The 18,909-nt window shown below is 41.2% G+C and overlaps 1 long non-coding RNA gene across 1 annotated transcript in view; it reads right to left on the minus strand.

Annotated features, from left to right (window-relative positions):
- Positions 1–2,391: 2,391 nt before the first annotated feature.
- LOC139756478 (uncharacterized) overlaps positions 2,392–18,909 on the minus strand; it is a 62,175-nt gene continuing 45,657 nt past the window's right edge. The window contains exons 3-4 of the long non-coding RNA XR_011714356.1: positions 8,292–8,448; positions 2,392–4,123 (exon numbers count right to left, since the gene is read on the minus strand). This is a non-coding gene — a long non-coding RNA (uncharacterized lncRNA). The remainder of the gene's footprint in view (positions 4,124–8,291; positions 8,449–18,909) is intronic.

An 18,909-nucleotide genomic window follows, 5' to 3' on the forward strand; every position in this document is an offset into this window, starting at 1 on the left:
AACAGGTGTTCCATGCCTGGTTATGGGGAATTATGGGGTTTTCATCGTTCTTACTCCTAAAGCTAAAACCTTCTTACAAAATGGTTATCATGAGGGAGTTTGTTTGTTTTTTTCTATGACGGGTACCTTCTTCCTACTTAATGGGTATAATCTTATATGATTGAGGCATTAGTGTTATATGAGCCTTCCTCCATATATGGCTATCATCCTCGGGTATAATCCTACCATTAATTGGGTGTAATCCTCACACGCATTGGATCTGATCCTGCCATATAATCCCTCCATAAGATGAGTAGATTACTCTCCAATGATACATTGCTCCTACATTATGGGTATTATTTTGTAGTGTGATTCAGACCTACTATAAGTGTCATCCTGCCTTATAATGGATGTAATCCTTCCCAATAATGAGTGTAATCCTATGCTACATCATGGGTGTAATCCCAGAAGACTCCGTGGATCTAATCCTATCCCGAGTGTAATCCAACCCCATCAATGAATAATGAGTGACTTGGATCCTCTTAATAAAGATTCAAGGACGACTGTGTTCCTGTTAATAAACGATCAGTTAAGACTAAAGATAACACTCAAACTGGTTCATGTTTGGATTTATTTCCCGAACCAGTTGATCACATCACACTATTACATCTTGCAGCACCTCTCCCTTCTTGATGTGATACAAACAATTACCTATGATGGAACAGGAGGACGTCAGGCCTCTGTACTACAATGTTAGAAATATTGAAAAAGCTACGCCTTGTGAAAATCGTTATACAATCATTTAGAAACATCACATTCATACGAATGTCCTAAACTTTCTGGTACGGAACAGTGACAATAGACAAGAATCGAAATAATATCATGGAGAACTTAACCAACCATACGTTCATTTCCTCAAACTTCATAATTTTAAGTATGTTGTATACACTTTTAAAGAATTTATTTTGCCAAATTTTGAGTCAGATGTTTATTGTACCCGACAGGAAGGAACACGGTGTGCAATCAATCAACTGACTTATTAGTGTGTCAAGTTGCAAATGCTACAGAGTTCTTGAGACGTGGAAAACCGCCCACCGCATTTGCGGGGATGGGAACCAACGCGAGTTACCACTTCGTGTGCGTTCTGCATCAAGTGATTATCGAGTATGTGAGGTTATATGATTACCCTTTCAGTGGATCCCGTTTGATTCGTACATCAGTTAGATACTGGATAATCTATCTCATGATTGGGTCTTGTGTGAGTATGCAATGTATTATAAAACATAAAAGATACCACGCATCTCTAATTACCCATGAATAAACGAGGTAATCTAAGGAGTTGTCATAATTTTTTAAAGGTAATTAGCCCTAATGGTCTGCCACTGTTCGACCTAAAAGCCGGGTTAATCGGCCTTGGATATCGGGCATGGTTTAGAAAGTGGTTCCCCAGTGTGGTCGCATCCAGTGTGGTATGCCGTTGCTGGTCGCAGATACTATCTTCCTATGACAGAGAGTATGTACGTATGTGTGTGTGTGTGTGTGTGTGTGTATGTGTGTGTGTGTGTGTGTGTGTGTGTGTGTGTGTGTGTGTGTGTTGACTCCCTTGAGCAGGACGGTACAACCTTTGAGCAGGACGGTACAACCCTTAGATACAATGGTACAACCTTTGAGCAGGACGGTACGAATCTTTTCCCTTGGCAAATGACCTAACCCTTAAAGGTCATGTCTTATAAGACCGACAATCGTATCTATGGGTCGTACCGTCGTGCTCATGTGTCGTAATATCGTGATCAAGGGTCGTAATGTCGTGCTCAAGGGTCGTAACGTCGTGCGCAAGTGCAGTACAGTCTTCATTCTCAAGCGTCGTATAGTCGTGATCAAAGGTCGTACGGTCGTGCTTATGGGTCGCATTGCTTAATCCTAAACGCCAAGAAATAGAATGGTAAACACCTCCTCTCGCAATGAGGTGAGCCACCAACGCATTACAAACCTGATGATTCCATTCATACGTCCGTTGTCGAAGACGCAACGCATCATAAACACACCAGTCCAAAAATGGAACCTCACACACACACACACACACACACACACACACACACACACACACACGTAATGACATGATGAGCAACTCTTCTCAAACTTGAAATTCATAATTATAAAACACTGTTGTACACACCTGTTAAAAAGTGAGAAGGATACGCTGATGCGCCAGCAATTGGGTAATTAAGACACACCTGCAGTTGGATGTTAGCAGTACAAATCTGCAACCAGACAAGAGGCTCTTGACACAAAGTCTTCTGGTGAATTTTGCATGCACAGTCAGCTCTTAAACTCCACACATATGATCAGCAAGCGAACGCCACACCTGCAGGAGAAAGATGTATTGCTGTAGACAAGCCTACCCATCAAGGTAATGGAGCTCCAACATCCTTGGAATATAGACGAAGAAAGTCATTCATTCCTGCAATCAGACCATAAATACATTCCATTTATCCACATACACACACACACACCTCTCTCGAATAAGTCCTCCCAGTATAGTCAGATGTGTCCTTCCATTACAGTCAGGTGGCTGTCCTACGCCTGCCACCACCTTACTCAAAGATGTACACACCCGAACCTTCCTGATCGGGAGATAGGTATCAGCCACACCTGCTTTCCTATGAATACTTTGCCTCTCGAATTTTCAATCATGTAATACAACAGTTAGACTCCGATATGAAAAAAAAAAATGGTGATATCTCTTTAATGTTAGTCTTGTGTTTACACCCCCCAACCCTGCAGTCTCAGGGTGAAATTCCCTATGTCCTGTAGTCAACTGTCGGTATTCCAGTTATAGACACCCATTTGCCCTGAAATATGGTTTTATTATCTTTAACTCCCGCGATCAGGTGGGGAGATTTTCCACACACTTACAATAAGGTTTAAACCCCTTTCGATATCTTAGCAGATGGATTTATTTTTACCTTAAACAAGTATTTCATATTCAGTCGTTATCAAACGAAACTTATCCTATCCTTCCCAGCGGCTCAAACTCTCCCTGTTATGAAGATCTTTCGGATCTCTCTCTACCTTTGCAATCAGTCGACGACATTTCCCCTCCATAGAATCAGGTGAAACTCCCGGTTTACCAACATATTTAGAGGTAAACCATCATCTACATTGATGTAGCAACTTAAGGTAAACCAACTCCTCCATTGATGCAGCAAGCTGAGGTAAACTCTCATACCCATGCAGTCAAACACCTACACGTTATACACAGAAACGCATCTTTCCTGCTACACTCACATGACCCCCTCCCATCTCTACTACTACACAGTCACATTTCTTTCAGCCTTGAAGAAGACGACACTAACTCAGAAATTAGCAGAATGCTCTATTATCTTTAATATCCTGTCTCCAGTAAGATGCAATATCTCCTCTTTTGGCTGAAAAGAAAGGTACATTACAGAAGGAATTCCAAGTTGAATCTTACTTCTAACATCATGTCAGTACTATACATCTATCTGATCCTCGATTACACTGACATAGAAATATGACGAAAAGGCTTTGAGTAAAGCTAAGGATTTCCTCTACTTCAGTCTCACGGTTAGAATGATACATATGTATATAATCCAACACTCTTTACTGAACTCCTGGACCGCTTATAAGAACGTAATTCATAGATTAGAACTGCGCATCTTGAGGTGCCCCATGACGCATCCAACACTCAACATGTACTCCAGATACCGACACATGAAGCAGGCGTGTGTGTGTGTGTGTGTGTGTGTTTATATCCACGCCTTACAATACCTCCACCCGCATGCATAACATCCTTTCCACCACCAATGTTACTTTTGTATCTCCAGTTTTTTGTTATGTTCTGAGGTATACCCGCATATACCTGATTTACGTATGATTATGTATACCTTTGAATCACACGTGCATACAATATACTTTATATCTTTACGTGTTTACCTTCGTGATATATGACCCATTTTATGAAGCTACCGCGGCGCTCTGGAAGCCAGCCACGTCCGAGTGAAAAATCATCTTTGGCAAGACTGGATCATCGAGAGGACACTCTTGTCAAAGAACTTCTGAATCCAAAGGAGTCCACATGTCCCTGCACATGGAAGTAGCGCAGTCTTAGGTTGCAAGGCCTCTGGAAAGATATCTTGGATGTATATATATATATATATATATATATATATATATATATATATATATATATATATATATATATATATATATATATATATGCAATCATGCACATGTTTGTTATTTGCATCATATAAATGCAATGTTCTCCCAGGTAAGGAGCGCGCCCTTGTTTCAGTAATGGTTATGAATAAAACATAACTCTCCCAATGTCCCGTCCCCCCCTACATTAACCATTACATACTTGCAATACCAGGTCCCCTCCGCACTGAGGTAGAAAAGGTAGACGCACACTGGTAGTTTCACCTTCGTAGAAACCTCCGAAATAAGAGTACGACCGGGGGAGATCTTCTTAGCCTCAGAGGACCTTCATTACATACACGACGAGAACCGCAAACACACATAATGCCAGCCAGCTGCTCACCCAATCAGCTGACACGATCTACCACTAGCATATCCCCGTTGTGATTGGCTGACGGATGAAGGGGGGCTTTAACTCTCGTTATATCGACAACCAGGACGTAGTCCTCCCTCCCAGACAACCTGATCTACGCTTATATATCGTACTACCCTCGAGGAAAGGGCGTAAGGGCAATAAATACGTCCAGAAATGGATAGAGAGACGTATTAATGAGGAGGGGGCCCCTGAGCGAGCGTAACCCCGACAACACCTGCTGGTCTGCTCGGGAGTTGGGCTTGTGTCGAACGCTCACAACACTGTGTATGCCACTGGATGTGTTCCCTGCTGAAGCGACGTCTGCTCGTCTGCTTCCTGCTGCCGCGAACGAGCTGGATATATACAAGCCTTCGATCACTCAAACCCCCCTCCAAAAAAAAAAATGATTTAAGGATGTATTCTACTGGTGTGTGTAACTTGATAAACATTTAAAATCTTAACTTCGGAAAGCGCTGTGCGCGCATACATATATATATATACATATACATATATATTTTTTTTTTATTTTTTTTTCGGAAGGTGTCTTTTCTCAGTGCGGCCTGACGACGAAGAATGAGGATATGGTTATAGTGCTTATGTTCATTGTGGCTCAGAAAGATAGAGAGTGGAAAGAAAGAGAGAGAAAAAAAGAGGTTGTGTCTTGAATAAGCATTGTGGGAAGGAGTGTTGAATATCGACACATCGAAGAAGGGTTGCATCTAGTGTGGAGTGGTGGTGACCTGGGAACCAAAAAGGGAAAGGATTTGTACCTAAATTTAAGGTAAGTTTAAGGCGTCTGTTTCTCGGACGAAATTAAAAAAAAAATGAGAATTTCCTGCACACTTATATATATATTTTCAATCATTAGATATATATTTTTCAATCATATATATGTGTTAGATTCCGGTGGGGAGAAAACGATAAATCAAAACGAGGGTTTAAAGTTTTTTTGGTTTTAAGAATTACATTAACTACTGATATGGACAGGTTATATTTCGATTACATCATTGGTTTTTAAAACACAAAGTGTGAAAATGATGATGATTCTGAAAGAAAATATGAACGTTATTCCCATCTTCAGGCAAAATAAATTTCTATGGGTTATTTTTGCAGTCTAAGATAATCCTACAGTTCAACCATATAAATTCAAAGTACACTTAACGAATGTAGTTTCATTCTTATACACTTCATTGCGAGAGACCTGATATATTTTCAGCGCTCTGTTTAAGAAAGAAAAATGAACCTGAACAAATCACCAAATGATAGTGATATGGGTCATTAAAGAAGTAAATAAAGGAGGAATATTGCATTAATTTTCAAATTGAATGATGAAATCGAGACATCAGGTGTATGAGAGAGTGACAGTGGTCATCATAAAGGAGAGAAACTGTTGGATAAGTTAATAAAAATTAAAATGAAAATTGGACCTAAGAAAAGGGATTATTAATTATGGTTTACAGATGCAACCTTTGGCAATATTGCCAAGAAATTAATGAAAGCAAACTTTTTAGCGTCAAGTTACCTTTAGAAGATTTATATATATTACATCTATATTCATACACTCAGACACACACTGACACAAACACACACTAACACACAGACACACAGTAACACACAGACACACACTGACACACACACACACACACACACACACACACACACACACACACTGACACACACACACTGACACACTCTCAGAATATATATATATATATATATATATATATATATATATATATATATATATATATATATATATATATATATATATACAAGGGGTACCAAATCTGTGTTAAACCAAAGGGTCCATAGCTACAAGGAAGAGACTAATCATATGTCATGGAAAAGGAACTTTTAGATGGGTGAAATATTTTCTTGCCCTTCCACCCCATTCTACATTCTTTTAAAGTTCGTGAAATACATACAAAAAACATATATGTAAAGATAAAGGTAAATAGATGCTAAAATATACCCACTGGCCATTTCCCGCTTCAACGAGTTAGCGCCAGAAACAGATGACAGCGTTTGTGGAAATATCCTCTCTTGGCTTCCCCTTCTGTTCTCCCCTTTAAAAAGTTAATACAGGAGGGGAGGATTTCCAGCCCTCACAGTCCCGCCCTTGTCTTAGTCGCCTTCTTCGACACGTAGGAGATATGTGGGCAGCATCTTCTCTTCCCTATCTCCAAAGATAAATGTACAATATAAACCTTCATATATTAGGTCCCTACGTACGAAAACCTTGAGATCCTCCCGAGACACACAATTAATTATTTATCTACATTTCCCCTCCCTCTGACGTAAGCCTTCCTGATCAATCATTCCGTTTCAAGCAGCAGAAAGTTGCAACAGGGAAGAGGTAGAGGACTTGATTTTAAACACCTGCATCAACAACACTTTGTGTGTGTGTGTGTGTGTGTGTGTGTGTGTGTGTACGTGTGTGTGGTGAAGAGACTAATGCAGGTGTAAGCCATATGAGCAGGACATTTGTTTAACTGTCCTCACAATACCCACACGCAGGTGCTCATTTCTACACAATTTATTCTATACTCTCTTGCCTCTTCCACTTTGCGAGGGTAGCGCCGGGACTAGGCGATTGTGCCTTTGAGGATAAAATTCTACAGAATTTGGTTAACTATTTTTTTTCACTCTTAGTCTTATCAGAAACTCATCTAGAACACAAGAGCACACTGTTCTAAGACTTAAAACTTGTCGATCATTCTCTTTCGCATCCCTGTAGCTCATTATCAAGACATACCAACTAGAAAAATTCCTTTGCGTTATAGATCTATCATTATTTTTTTTTCCCGTCTCTGCATAACTATATCATTAGGTGGTAGCGAATCATGTAGGTATTCAAAATCATGTCCTACTTCTCGGATAAAAGAAAAACTCACCCTTGAATAGAATTGAGATCACTAATATGCTATTCAAATAACTATGAATCAATCCGTCTATTCATATCTATATACATAAATGAAGGAATGAATCGCAAATATATTTTCACCACAGTCATTAGAAATTTTGATCGAGTTTTCGTCTGTGTAGGAAAATTCTATTACACATTGTTATGATGTACTAACTCATTTCCACTATCACTTAGTGCTCTTTGTACTTGCAGTTTGCTCCATACATCGGAAATGAATCATAATTTTCATTTATGTCTTTTAAGTAATGTCTATACCCGTAATTCTGGTCTAAGTTCTGGGACGAACTGTCTAAAATCAAAGAGACCATTCTGTGACTGAGGGAGAATCGATATTTCAATCATGATTAATCATATCAGACCACACTACAGGCATGGTCCGTTCTTGGGGGGGGGGATGTTTTTATATCTAGTTCAGCAGACCGAATCATCCGGTGCGGAAGGTCCCTTCCCGCACACACACACTGGGATAAAAAAACAATATATTTTTGTAGATAGAAAAAAAAAAAAAAACCACTCGAGTGTGTGAGACGAGAGAGGCAAGAAGCAGTGAAGTTACACTATAAAGGTGGGTATGAGAGCGGCTATGGTCACATGTTCTGCTCGAGGATTCGCGACAATGCATTACGATGTATTCTCTAAAAAGCGGTTGATAGCATCTGAATATCTCCCATGTTACTGTGTATTAAAAAGGAGTCTCCCTAAACCACTTTATTCTTTAAGACGGCAACTTGTAGTCTGCTTGGCCTCTGGTCGTTATCATCGTTCTAAAAGATCATCTTAAAACAACCTGTTATCTTGAGACTCACTTACCTCCCTACATTTGGGCTGGATATGCGTTCTGTTTCACCGCCTCCCTCTTCTCTGTATTTCAGTCATCTGTTTGCTTGCAGACTCAAGGGACATAGCAAGCACCGACCAATGATCCTATGCTGTTCTTGCAGACCCTGGAACGCACCAGACACCACCGCTGGAAATAAAAAGCAAACAGTGTTTGAAGAAAATAGCTTCACGAACATTGGACAGTCGTGTGTTCTGAGTGACGTGTTCTGTAAAATATAATTCCTGAATTATCTTCCTGTCATGTGATTAGTTCATGAATTACCCACGTGTTCCGTAAATTATTCGTGAATCACTTAATTGTACTGTAAGTGATTAATGAATAATGTACATTGCCTGTACATTATTCATAGTTTACGTACGTGTCCTGTAAATAATTCTTGAATTCCATACGTTACCAGCAAATGATTAATGAGTTATTCACTTTACTTGTAAATATTTCATAAATTACCAATCTTAACTGTAAGTAATTTATGAATTACCCACTTTGCCTGTAAAAAATTCATGAATGACCCATGTAGTATGTAAATGATTCATCAATTACCCACATAAGTAAATAATTTATGAATTACCCACGTATCATATATATATATAATTCATGAAGTACCCACATATGTAAATAATTCATGAATTACCCACGTATCACGTACATGATTTATGAATTACCCACGTATCATGTAAATAATTTATGAATCATCCACGTAACATGTAAATGATTTATGAATTTCTCAGCCACTGCTCGAAGAATAAGCTCCTGGAAGCGCTGGGCTAAACTCGACCATTATGATTATGATGAGTAATCTGGTCTCTAAAAGTTCTGCTTCCATATACTTAACGTCAAGTTAGAGGTGCAATTTGTTTAACGAGTAATGTATTCATTGTAAGTCCAGCCCAACCAAATAGAGTCAAGAATTCAAATCATATGTGTTGGATCATCAACAACTCAATCTAGTCAGAGGCTACGCTGGCAAGGTATTGCGAAAACAGAAGGCAATTTAGTGGTATCTTGTATTACGAACAAATTTCGTCATTTCTAACCAGTAATTTAGAACTTCGACTTTTTCTGTAATGAACGCCCAATGATTCTTTAAAGTCTGTACTTAAAGTATGCTATACGATCTCTCTGTCTACTTAATTAAAATCCTTTTGTCCATTTTTCTCTCAAGAACTCCATATACTAACGATTTATAGATTGAACATCTCGTGATCCTAACTTGTCATTACCCTTCTAAATAAAAAAAGATCACACGAAGACCAGAAACGGTTTAAGACCACAATCCTGATGTTAAATTAAACCAAACGGTTTCGTGTTAACGTCAAGTGGAAGACGCTATATATGGTGGTTAATCAAACCAAAAGGTTTAGTGTTAACGCTGAGTGGTTGACAGTACAAATGAGGGTTGAATAAACCAAAAGGTTTAGTAATTTGTCGAGGTGGGAGTCCCGCCCGTCCTGCTACCGCCGACGGTGTGTGTGTGTGTGTGTGTGTGTGTGTGTGTGTGGTGAGGGAGGTCGGTCGGCTGACATCCGCCTCCGTCATGTCATCGTTTCCATGGCGGTGGTCGTCGCGGTAGAGGGACTCACGCTTGGAACGAACCAGTCGTGCTTCCAAGTGTACTTGTCTCCTCCTGTTGCTCCCTCCTCGGTGTACCGTTCCGTAAGTCCGCCTCAGCTGTCCTGAGGAAGTACAGGAGGCGTGGCTCTGTCTGGTGTTGAGGGAGGAGGAGGAGGTGGGGGAGGATGAAGCAGCAGCAGCAGCAGCAGCGGCAGCTTGCTCCACTTGACGGGAAACAAACCCCAGGAACACTGCTGTACAGGTCGTGGCGAAGGTAATATATTTCACGCGAGATCTGAGAACGATAAAACCTCTAGTTGATAATACCCTAATGTGCAGTTGGATAAATTACAGTCTTATTAACGGAAAAATAACGAGTAGTATTAGGCAATAAAATGATTAGATCTTATGAGTAAGCGAGTGTTGTAGAACAAGGCTCTGTTCTGGGTCCACTTCTTTCTATTATGTATTTACGTGATCTGGAATTAGGTAGAACGACCAAAGTCTTTATGGCTGGCAACCAAGCAAAAATAATAAGTGGGATAATGTCCGAGAATGATTACAGATGCCTTCTAAATGACAGAGGAATTCTACTTTTTTTTTTCTTTTTTTCTTTGAGCTGAAGGTTCCAGTCTCGGACCGAAGTTCACACTGTAATGTAGACTCGATAAAAGGGAAAAAGACAAGGGAAAGTATTTACGAATTTTGAAGGAAGTGAAAAACCTGTCTTGAAATGTGCTCGGTCATGGTTACTGAGAAAGACATGAGGAGGGCGAGAGTTCCAAAGCTTCGAAGTGTAAAGAAAGAAACAATTATCAAAACATCCCACCCTAGAGTTGCCAATGGCCACGCAGTAATCATGTGACTCAGTAGCTTGCCTAGTATTGCGTGGTATACCTAGTGGTGGGGGCACACAAGCAGCTGGCACTTGGGAGCCTGGCCATTAGAATGGCAAATTTGTAAATAACAAATTGTTACTGATACAGGGAGTCTGTCAAAATTGATCGGAAAGTTGATAAACAAAGTATGAATACGGCTCCAACAGTATATTGTTTGGATAATTTGTAAAATATCATATATTTGCAAAAATATCAGATAATATAATGACCTTCTATTTTTTGCTAATGATACCATATAATCACACCATGCGATACAATCCTAGGCTCCTTACCATAAATGAGACCATGATAGGTGTGAAAATATTTAGGATTAATCAACAAGATTAGGACTAAAAGAGGAAGCGAGTGAGGGAAGATTAAAAGGAGATGCTGTTCCTAGTCCATGATGTCAAGAGTTCGCATTAATCTAGTATTAGTTTTTGATGATAATCTAATCCTCAACATGAATACATTGTTCGAGGTATACGGTGACCCTATAGATGAAGTAGAGATCAGAGATAACGTTTGAGGAAGAGGGATTCACACTAATGTAGGGACTTACTATTTCACAAACAGAATCACAGTATGGGCTGGCTGCTAACGTCACCCATATAAAAACCGATAAAGTCGTATTTTACTAGAGATTGGGCAATTACGACTAATCTTTACGTTCCCATTAACAAGATAGAAGGAAAAGCATAATTTGTTTCAGTATCTGCTCTTGTTTTGCTTCAGGCCAGAATATCGTCTTGCTTCAGGCCAGAGGGTCGTCTTGTTTCAGGCCAGACGGTCGTATTGCTTCAGGCCAGAGGGTAGTATTGCTTCAGGCCAGAGGGTAGTATTGCTTCAGGCCAGAGGGTCGTCTTGTTTCAGGCCAGAGGGTCGTCTTGTTTCAGGCCAGAGGGTCGTCTTGTTTCAGGCCAGAGGGTCGTCTTGTTTCAGGCCAGAGGGTCGTCTTGTTTCAGGCCAGAGGGTCGTCTTGTTTCAGGCCAGAGGGTCGTCTTGTTTCAGGCCAGAGGGTCGTCTTGTTTCAGGCCAGAGGGTCGTCTTGTTTCAGGCCAGAGGGTCGTCTTGCTTCAGGCCAGAGGGTCGTCTTGCTTCAGACCAGAGGGTAGTATTGCTTCAGACCAGAGAGTCGTCTTTTTCAGGCTAGAGGGTCGTCTTTTTCAGGCCAGAGGGTCGTCTTTTTCAGGCCAGAGGGTCGTCTTGTTTCAGGCCAGAGGGTCGTCTTGCTTCAGGCCAGTGGGTCGTCTTGCTTCAGGCCAGTGGGTCGTCTTGCTTCAGGCCAGTGGGTCGTCTTGCTTCAGGCCAGTGGGTCGTCTTGCTTCAGGCCAGAGAGTCGTCTTGTTTCAGGCCAGAGGGTCGTCTTGTTTCAGGCCAGAGGGTCGTCTCGTTTCAGGCCAGAGGGTCGTCTCGTTTCAGGCCAGAGGGTCGTCTCGTTTCAGGCTAGAGGGTCGTCTTGTTTCAGGCCAGAGGGTCGTCTTGCTCCATGCCAGTGGGTCGTCTGTTACCTATTTGGTCTATGCACTTTTACAAAGACTTTACATCAGTAGTAGGAACACAAGCTGACGGTACGCCTTAGGGATCGAACAAGTCACACCGCCGGGGCGTAACGAGACGAGACTGGAATTATGTAGCGACTAAAAAAAAAAAAAAACGATTGACATTTATTTTTTTTTTTTTCGTCATGAAGCGGCGACGTCTTTCGTGGCCGTCTTCTATGAAGGGAATTTTTTGGTGAAAAAGGAACCGACGTCTCATGTGTTACCGAACACACATTTGCAGTGAGGGATCAGAGGCGTATCGAAGGGGGGTGTGGGGGGGGGGCTGTGAGTGCGGACACTGACGATGATGACGACGACGACGATGACGACGACGACGACGACGACGAAATATCGACGATGTCGGACTGCAAACACGACGAAGATGACGTGATGACGGAACACCAGGGTCCGTGTGTTGCTCCCGCGCGCCGAAACAAGAGCTCGAAAACGACAATATTGAAAATACGAAAATAAGTGAAAATGAAACAAAAAATCAAAAGGAAAATAGCTATTTTGGAATTACGAAAATAAGCGAAAAAAGAAAAAGAAATCGAAAGAAAAATAGTAATTTTGAAAATACGAAAATAAGTGAAAATATAAAAAAAATATTTAAAATTGCAGAAAAAAGATAACAGACAGACAGACAGACAGACACGTCATTTCCCGCCAGAATGCTACCATCACGTCGGAGAAATTATAAAGAAAAAAAAAAAAGAATCCCTCAAGAACAAGAAAATGAGATGCGAGATTCCACAGAAACTACGAGATCCCACTGAAATCATGATGTAGGAAGCTCAAATTGTGTGAACCTCGATAGAAAGATGATAATGAGTCAGAGGAGAGACTAGGATGATGAAGAGGAGGAAGATGAGGAGTTTCACGGGCCTGTCATACTGCTAGAATGATTCCCTCTAAGCCTCCGGGTGATTAAAATCTCCATTACTCTCACCTGAAAAGAAATAGTAATCCCTGAAATGATCGGAGAATCCAGCGTACGAGAACTACATCTTGAAGTGACATTCAGCAGTGAGGGACGTACCTGTAGATACGAACACGGTAGCAACAGTGAGGGACGTACCTGTAGATACGAACACGGTAGCAACAGTGAGGGACGTACCTGTAAGTACGAACACGGTAGCAACAGTGAGGGACGGACCTGTAAGTACGAACACGGTAGCAACAGTGAGGGACGTATCTGTAAGTACGAACACGGGAGCACAAATAAGATGAACAAATGTTCTAACTCGGGGCATAGTAAGACGGCAAGACGGGGGCGCCCCATTCTGATCACCGCTCCGACACAGGACAAACCAGTCCTCACATGGCACCGGGTCTAGGTAGCGCGAATACAAAGAAGGTTTATTACAAATTGCTCCCTGTTTAACCAATGTATCTCTTCTTTGTCACTGTCTCCCTGATACATCGAGACCCCGAGTAGGATATAGAAGTTAAGGAATCGAATTCAGCTGGGTAAATCATGTTATGCAAATTGGATTAGTGACGATAAATACTAATCAAGTGATGAGTTATCAGTTCTTGGTTTTGAGCTTTGGTGGGTCGACGAACTGGAAGGAATTGATTGTTACCATGGCTATAGGAATGGTCGTTTATATTCTAAAATGTAAGTGGATGTGCCGAGCCTGGTGGATGAGATGGATTATAATGTGGTATGAAGGACCAGCCAGACCCCCTAGTAGTATTTAGGGTCAATCCTTAGCACTGTAGAGAGGGTGGAGGGGTAGAAAATATCCCAGGTATTTCAGGCTAATCCTAGGTATTAGAGGAAGGGGGGTGGGGGGCAGGCAATCCCAGCCACAGATAGGGAGAGCAATCCTAGGTAGGTACTGTAAGGACCTCCCTCTGGACCAGGTAAGGATGGTGTCCATGTGGTATGACTATCAACACACAGACTCCTCCTCTCCTATTGCTAACTCCTCCTAAATCCTAACCACACCGAGAAAGTCTTTACCAACCTATAATTCCAGGAAATTATGGTCATTATTGCCAAGTACCTCCGTCTTTACCCTATTTTTTCTCTCTCGTCCTTACTGTTTACCTTCCTCCACCAATTTACTCGAAATCAATTCAGCAATTTCTGCTCCCGTTAACACGCTCAATTTGATTGCAAAGTGCAGGGATAATAGCATTGCCAGGTTCATGGGATACTCCCATATTAGCGTTCAAGATTATTATTATCATTATTAGGAAACATTACCTTTATCAATTCAACGTGTTGTGTGTAATCACTTATTTGTACTGTATGGCGAGGGAGTTATACACTTGTGGGGCCCCATCTCGTTTATGTATGTAATCATACATTCGTACTGTACGAGGAAGGGAGGTTTACACCCGTAGGGTCACATGTACTGTACGGGGAAGGGAGATTTTCACTCTTGGGGTCCCCATCTACCAAATGCTCCTTACTATCATATAGCCTTTAAAACGTCTGTATGCTCTCCACATTTACCAAATAGTCATTCAATTCATTCCGTTCATCCACCACTGTTTTGCCTTAAGGTTATTTCTTTATGTTCTAATTTTGAGTGTGTGTGTGTGTGTGTGTGTGTGTGTGTGTGTGTGTGTGTGTGTGTGTGTGTGTGTGTGTGTGTGTGTGTGTGTGTGTGTGTACTAGGCCGTTTAATCTACATATGGAAAGATATAATGCCAATAGTTACCTAAATGACAGGGGATTACTTCGCCTATATTACTTATGTTTATAACGAAAACTGCAATTGATAAAGTTAGTTGATACAGAGGAGCAAAATGTACTAAGAAAGTAATCAGGTGAATTATATGATTCTCTCTCTCTCTCTCTCTCTCTCTCTCTCTCTCTCTCTCTCTCTCTCTCTCTCTCTCTCTCTCTCTCTATCTCTCCCTCTATGTGGTAGGTAGCCACTTAGACAGCTATATACAGCTGGCACTCCCCGCCTGGGTATCGTAAAGGTTATTGATAGCTGCACCGTGAGCTAACACATCAGTGGCTATCTAGTGTCACTCCTTTTACCCCCCCCCCCAGGTGGCTTGCCTTGTCTATCTGCCTCACTCACACGTCGGTGGGGGTCTGCTGGCTTTCATTCCACAAACATAGTCCCTTTACCTCGTATACAACAATTACCACGCAACTCTCGCGAACTCGTCCTTAGTAACTACCTACGGTGAGCGCAACGCGCTTTAGCCCTGCTATTTGGCAAAAGACATATCTAGCCGTAAATATTCCAACGCACACGCACCTACTGCGCCTCCTGCGGGAGTTGATTTCCCAGGAAAGGGTTTCCCATCCCTAGTTCCGCCGCCTGGGCAAGGACAGAGGAACCCGACTTCCTGAGACGATGACGTCTGAAATATATATATATATATATATATATATATATATATATATATATATATATATATATATATATATATATATATATATATATATATGTATATATATATATATATATTCCTATAAGTCCACGGGGAAAATGAAACACGATAAGTTCCCAAGTGCACTTTCGTGTAATAATCACATCAGGGGAGACACAAGAGAGAAATATAAGAGTCAGTTGATATACATCGAAGGGACGAAGCTAGGATGCCATTTGGTAAACGTAATCAGGAAGTAATCGTGATTTAGGAATGGTTAAGGGACAATGATTTGGAGTCTCCACTGCAATACTCTCGAACACACACACGAATATACACGTAAAAGGAAAAATGACGAAGAAATGTACGATATAGCTATTTGGCCAATGATGTACATCCTGCTCAGTGCACTAGATCATCCTGTCCGTCTGTTAACGATGTGTTTGGTCAGTGTTTTGACTGGAACCTACTGTGTTAACAGTGAGAGTGACAATGTTAAACACATCCTTATTATCAACCGAGGGAACATTTCTTGTTTTCTGATGTTGTGGATCTGCCATTATGCGGTTTTGTTCTGTCGTAAGATTCTAATTTTTGGGTTTAATGTACCGTCAGTTTGCACTACTTGGGATTTAACGTTCCGTGTGAGTTTTATAATTTTTGGATTTTCTGCATTTTTTTTTTTTCGGTTAGGGTTTACTGCATGCATTCACTCATTCTTTCAGTCTACTGTATTTGTTCATCACTATGAGGCAAGTTTACATTGTGGGATTTACTTTACCAATAAGTCAACACCACACAGGACAGGACTAACTTTGTCATAAGTTTACGTGAGGTATACTATGCCATATACTCACAACACTGGAGGCTTTGGTGCTGTAAACTCATACAACACCATTTTATGAGTTCACAATAGCGCAACCTCCAGTGTAGATTCATAAAGTACCGTATTATGAGTATACAACAATACAACTTCAAGCGTAAACAAGCGTAAACTCATACAACACCGATTGATGAGTTTACAACAACGTAACTTCCATGTAAACACATACAACACCGTTGTACTTATACCGTTCTAAGTCATACAGTATTAGGGTTTACCTATGGCGTATACTCGTAAGCCCATGTAGGGGTTGCAGAGGGCGCGAGTTTATCAAGCTATGAATTTCTGAACTCTGGAAAGCTCAAGGGGAAATTATCAAACCAATTTCTCATCGAAGGAAGTGGACGAAGCTTCGATGATGTAACCACAAAATTATCCATTTGTGAAAATCTTCGTCAACCATTAAGTTCTTGACTTCCTTCTCCGACGTCATTCGTCGACTTGCGTCGCTGTGTGTGTATATGTGTTGCTTATCCTTCTGGTTCAGGGCAGTAGATCGCTAATAACAAATGACCTATAGGCTATTCATCTAATGCAATCTCTCGTCGAAAATAGACGAGAGATCGAGACACAAAATGCGTCGGACTCTGATGGAAACAGACGCTTTGTCGTTACTCGCCTCTGTGTGTCTTACAGCCTCACACACAACTTATAACTGGGAGTGAGTACTCTCCCACACGAGTCATCAGCGGGCCACTTCGTCAGGTGACCAGGGGCTCAGAGCTGACGATGCAGTTAAGAACCATCGGGTCTTTTCTTCTTGCACTTCCTTCTCATACACGTGTTCTGTTCATTTCCTCTCTCATGCCTTGTTATACCCTCCTACTTTTTACTGATCTTGTCTTCCCTCCTCCCTTATTTCCCTCCTGCTTAACTTCTCTCCTCCTCACTGTTCCTCCTCCTTACTCACATTCTGTAGTATGGCCCTCACATTTCGTAGTGAACTTCTCTCCTCCTCACTGTTCTCCTCCTTACTCGCATTCTGTAGTGTGGCCCTCACATTTCGTAGTGTGGGGGCCTCACAATAAATAGTGTAGCCTTCACATCCTATAGCGAAGCACTTGAAGTATGTAGGGTGGCCCTCACCATCTGTAGTGTGGCCCATACACATTCTGTGACGCAGCCCTAAAACTCTGTGGTGTTTATTCCCTTACGAATGATGTGGTTAAGGTTACTTTAATTCTAAGTTTACTACTAATGGTAAGTAACTAGGTAGTCATATGTCACTTGTTTCTATACTATCACAGTTTTAGTTTTTCAATATCTTTTACGGTTTGCAGATCGACGCATAAAGACTCCTTAGCCTTGCTGTCCAGTACAGGACCAAATCTCATGGCAATTTTGATCACACGGGAGTTAAAAGTAAGAATCTTGGAGTAGCCTTTTGAGAGTCAGTTTCAGAACCAGTCTCGTGTCATGGGCGAATGTGTACTTAGTGAGTTAGCTTCTATAGTGCCGCTGCAAAAACAACGCCGACTATGAATGCTGTCGGGAGCGACTCTCTTGTCAGAACAAAGGTTGTGTGAATGGGGGTTGAAGGTGAGGAGACCATAGGTTTTTACCATGACCTTTTAACAGTGTTGGTTGTCTGCCACATAAATCCTACGATGACAGGCGAAATCTAAGCCAGGGAACTTCACAGGAAGCCACAACACACTCCAGCTGCATCGCCGACATTTGCAAGACCAAATGCACTCTTACTGCGTGTATAGTCCTTCAAGGAAGAGAGAAAGGAAGAGAATGAGACGATAAGAGGAGTGAGAGGGTCTATAAGATACAATGGGTGTTTATGTCGATATGTATTGGCTGCTGCAGAAAAACACGTATGCTAAAGAAACGTCATTCTAAAAAACCCCGCAGCACAGGAGGGAAACACTACCTTGTTTATACACAAGGAGAGCGAAAAGACCTTTGAGAATGAAATACGATGACAAGTAGATAAGCCGTGAGCTCCATAAAACCCCAAAGGTGGAAACAAGGCTGGTCGTTTGGATGGCAAAGGTAACAGACGATTAGACGATCCAACGATGGAGCCTGTGGTACTCCAAGGTCACACTAATCCGAGGAAGGTTAGTAAACCCTGATGATAAGTGGATTATTTTCCTTTCTTGTGTTGTCCTCTTCCATAATGGATGATTTGCCAATGAATATCGATAATTGTAAGACAATGATTAAGGTAAATCACGTTGCAATATCTAAGAACAATTGATATCTAAAAAAAAAGAGGTTTGAGAAAAAGCATCTTGATATGTGAAATATGATTTGGAATGAAAGCGAAGCCACGATCAAGTCTTTGTTATTTCCAGTACTTCCATTAATAAGATGTATCAAATCATCACCTTAACTTAAGAATCTCTTGAGGCAAAGTCTAGTATTGGCTTTGTCT

The sequence above is a fragment of the Panulirus ornatus genome, chromosome 22 (assembly GCF_036320965.1).
Source record: "Panulirus ornatus isolate Po-2019 chromosome 22, ASM3632096v1, whole genome shotgun sequence".
Classification (NCBI taxonomy): Eukaryota; Metazoa; Arthropoda; class Malacostraca; order Decapoda; family Palinuridae; genus Panulirus; species Panulirus ornatus.